Here is a 4,557-nt window from a genome sequence, read left to right as displayed (position 1 = left end):
TAGAGGAAGAGAGAGAGAGATTACTATTCGCAGTATTACATTGTAGCAAATCCTTCGTTATTTAGGATTTACATTCGGTTTTCAACATCCTCTTATGATTTTTTTTTTACTTGAAAAAAAAAGTTGTTTTTTTAGAAAATTCACGGAGCTGAAACAAAAGATATGAAAATATCAGGGAAACGGGGAACATTACTGAATAATTATCTGTATTTATAGCAGCGTATATGTTTATTCAGTACATATCGTTCATTATAATATCTATTTCGTTTAGAATTAGACGTGATTAGTGTCAAGGCAAATCAATAAGCTGTCACGGAGGGTAATTTATCATTAATACGAGATGATCAATGGCTAAAATTGATCACAAATTATGCTTATTAAAGGGATTACTACACGTTTATCAAGACTGAAGGGTAAATATCTTAGGAATAACTTTAGCACTCAAGACGAAGGTGCCAAATGTTATGCCTAAAGAGACAGATTTCATGAATATGGGACACATTAAGAATAGCGTGAAGAAAAGAAAGAATGGAGGAATAAAGAAAGGGAAGAAAGACAGAGAGAGAGAAAAAAAGAACTCTGTATGTACGGAAAATTAAAGGTATGTGTGTCTCTCATGTGTACGTATGAGTTAGAGAGTTTGTGGAATCAAGTATAGGAAAATGATAAGACAAAATACAACCAAACACTGTTAAGACAAGTGAGAAAAGTGATCAAGTGCTACGTAATTCCTTTTGTAAGACATTCCATGATAAGAAATATGAAATATACAACAGCAATACCCTTCACATATAAACTTTTATAGAATACAAAAAACCTGAACGCACATTTTTTTTCTCTTTACTACCAACAAAATTAGACAAAAAAAAATACAACCTATACCTATGAAATTAGCAATACAGTGAATGAGAAAAGTGTATAAAAGTCAGTGAAAATAAAACATTAAAACGGAAATTGCAACATTGCATTACAACAATTATATCCTTGGGTGTGAAGCAGCTGATGTGACGTCATAAGGAGAGCTATATGATAAGATCTAAATACTTTTATCTTAATCATTATCGTCCTTATTGGCACACGAAAGAGGTTTTCCTTTTTCCGTGTGTGTGTGGGGGGGGGGGGGGTGTAGCATCGATAAAACGTAAATGAAGACAGATAAATCAATCTATCTATCTATCTATCTATCTATCTATCTATCTATCTATCTATCTATCTATCTATCTATCTATCTATCTATCTCTCTATCTCTCTATCTCTCTATCTCTCTATCTCTCTATCTCTATCTCTCTCTATCTCTTCTCTATCTCTTCCTCTCTCTCTATCTCTCTCTCTATCCTCTCTCTATCTCTCTCTCTATCTCTCTCTCTATCTCTCCTCTATCTCTCTCATCTCTCTCTCTTCTCTCTCTATCTCTCTCTCTATCTCTCTCTCTATCTCTCCCTCTATCTCTCTCTATCTCTCTCTCTATCTCTCTCTCTTATCTCTCTCTCTATCTCTCTCTCTATCTCTCTCTCTTTCTCTCTCTCTATCTCTCTCTCTATCTCTCTCTCTATCTCTCTCTCCTATCTCTCTCTTCTCTCTCTCTCTCCCTCTCTCTCTCCCTCTCTCTCTCCCTCTCTTCTCCCTCTCTCTCTCCTCCTCTCTCTCCCTTCTCTCTCTCCCTCTCTCTCCCTCTCCCTCTCTCTCTCCCTCTTGCACAATCTTCCCCAATCGTACTTCCGATCATGAACTCCCCCCCACTCCCCACACCCCCCACCCCCACCCCCCAAATCTTATCTCTCCTTGGCCTTATCTCTTTATCTCCATTTATAAAACAAGATCACTACGGCATATTAAAACCAGTATCAATTCTGAAATTTCCTTAACCACTACAGACCCTCAACAGACAAGAATGTGTTGCGACATCTGTGAATGCGTGTGCAGTTTCATGGCTAAATTGTGTTGTGAATTCCTTTGTGAGGATTGCTGTGAGTAACTAGTGTGTTTTGTTGTAAAATTGGTTGTAATGTTTGGTTGTGAATCCTTGTTGTAAGTTAGATTCGTCGGGTTTCGTAAGTAAGTTTAGTTACAAGTTTCGTTTTAAGTTTCGTCAGAAAGTATTGTTTTTAAGTAAGTTTTGTTGTGCGTTGTTTCTCTTCGGAAACTTGTTGTTTTAGTGTTTGTGTGTTGTTGTTTTTTTCTTGTTCTTGTTCTTCTTGTTCTTATTCTTCTGCTTCTTTTTCTTCGTCTTCTACTTCTATTTGGTGCTATGAAGGAAAGGACCTTTATGCCACTGGTTATCATTATTATTGCTATTATGATCATCATCATCATCATCATCATCATCATCATCATCATCATCATCATCATCATCATCATCATCATCATCATCATCATCATCATCATCATCAGTATCATCATCATCATCATCAGTATCATCATCATCATCAGTATCATCATCATCATCAGTATCATCATCATCGCCAGTATCATCATCATCGCCAGTATCATCATCATCATCATCATCATCATCATCGCCAGTATCATCATCATCATCATCATCATCGCCAGTATCATCATCATCATCATCATCATCATCGCCAGTATCATCATCATCATCATCATCATCATCGCCAGTATCATCATCATCATCATCATCATCGCCAGTATCATCATCATCATCATCATCATCGCCAGTATCATCATCATCATCATCATCATCGCCAGTATCATCATCATCATCATCATCATCGCCAGTATCATCATCATCATCATCGCCAGTATCATCATCTTTGTTATTATCTTTATCATTATCATAATAGTAATGGTAATTATTATCATTTTCATTATGATTATCAGCTACATTATTATCCTTATTATTAATGACACTGCCATCGTCATGATCATCATCATTATCATGATAGTTATTATAATCATCATTATCCTTATTACCATTATCATGTTTCCTTATTACCTTATTACCATCATCATTGTTATCATTACCACCATTATCATTACTATCACTATTATCACTACATCTGTCACCACTATCATCATCGACATCACCATTGCATCATTACTATTATCATTATTATAGCTAATCCTTTCCCTTGCCTTCAGGTGACTGTTGCGAAGATTCTTACGATGACAAAGAAGAAAAGAGGAAGAGAAAACAAGAACAACAAGATAAAGTCGTGTCTTCACAACCTACAAATAATGGTAAATCCTAAAACGTTTATCGCCACAACTGTTATTGTTATTCTGCGTACTATACGGGTGTAAGCGATAAAATGTGAATGTAGATATAGATGTAATAGAAATATATGTATGATAAAAATAATATAGATATAATAAAAATATAGATATAATAGAAATAGAAATATAATAAAAATGTGATCATAAAAATATAGATGATAAAAAATAGATATAATAAAATATAAATATAACAAAACATATAGATAAGATGAACATATAAATATATAAAAGATAAATATAAGAATATAAACAAAATAAAGGCATAAATATAAAAAATATATAAACAAAAATATAAATATATATAATAAAATATATAAACATGATATCAATAAATATAGTCAGTAAATAAGATAAAACGATACATAAATATAACAAAAATATAAATATAACAGAGTAGAAATATTAGTACGATAAAAATATTAATACAATAATATAAACGACGGAAATGCTATCGAGTCTTGGCGTTTTATCTTGTCTGATTACTCAAATATAAAAGGAAATGTGGACAGTGATAAGATACTTATTGTGGCTGTGTTTCCTTGTGTTAATTTGTACTGAAACTGGACTTCAAGACCTTCAGTTAGGCTTGGGAGTCACGAATCTGGATAATATCTTCAACCATATTGGATAATTTCGTAATCCTTGGTCTAGATCAGTGGTGATAATTGTGTCTGAATAATTCTGAATTTGAATCTGAGTAATTAATTTAGTAGTTAATAAGATGGAGAAATAATGATAATGAATTTGGCATATAGCTGGCCTCCTCGTGCTAAGTACCTGATTTGTATGGATTCATGAGTAAATAATATACGTCTCATTTTTCTCTGTAGATATTTATAGTTTAACTTTTTCTCTGTTTACATGCTTTATTTGTCTGTTTCTCTTTTTTCCAGAGCCTTCCAGAAGACCATTAGTATGACATCATTACATTGAACTCTTTATCAGTACTTTGTAGTTTGAATTGATGTGAATAGTAATAAAATCTATTTATTTTATAAAGATGCTAATTTTACTATCCTTCTCTTTCCGAAAAAAAAAAATCAGATGGAAGATCACGAGCGAAATTGTGAACATTAAATAAAGCTGTTGATTATTTTATCCCTAATATCATTCAACTGGTCCTTAATCTGGGGGAAAATGTCGAAATTCCTGGGGAGAAACTATTGAAATTTCCCCCTAGATTGTCGTCCGGCAGAGTCGTTCGCTATCGGGTTAGCTGATTCCCTGACGTCACAGGGCATTAATTTGAAAATCTACACACTCTTCTATCCTATTTTAAGCCACCTTCTGCCGGGGAAACTGTAGTGTTGTTTTGTGAAGGAT

At 33.6% G+C, this 4,557-nt stretch overlaps 1 long non-coding RNA gene across 1 annotated transcript; it reads left to right on the top strand.

Annotated features, from left to right (window-relative positions):
* The first annotated feature begins 1,842 nt into the window (after positions 1-1,842).
* LOC119574853 lies at positions 1,843-4,233 on the top strand. Its single transcript, XR_005228906.1, has 3 exons — positions 1,843-1,967; positions 3,100-3,198; positions 4,128-4,233. It is a non-coding gene; the product is annotated as an uncharacterized LOC119574853 (long non-coding RNA).
* The last annotated feature ends 324 nt before the right edge of the window (positions 4,234-4,557 follow it).

This window comes from Penaeus monodon, chromosome 7, assembly GCF_015228065.2.
Source record: "Penaeus monodon isolate SGIC_2016 chromosome 7, NSTDA_Pmon_1, whole genome shotgun sequence".
In the NCBI taxonomy this organism is placed as follows: Eukaryota; Metazoa; Arthropoda; class Malacostraca; order Decapoda; family Penaeidae; genus Penaeus; species Penaeus monodon.
Note: the sequence above shows the minus strand (reverse complement) of the source record. Positions and strands in the feature narration are given on the sequence as shown.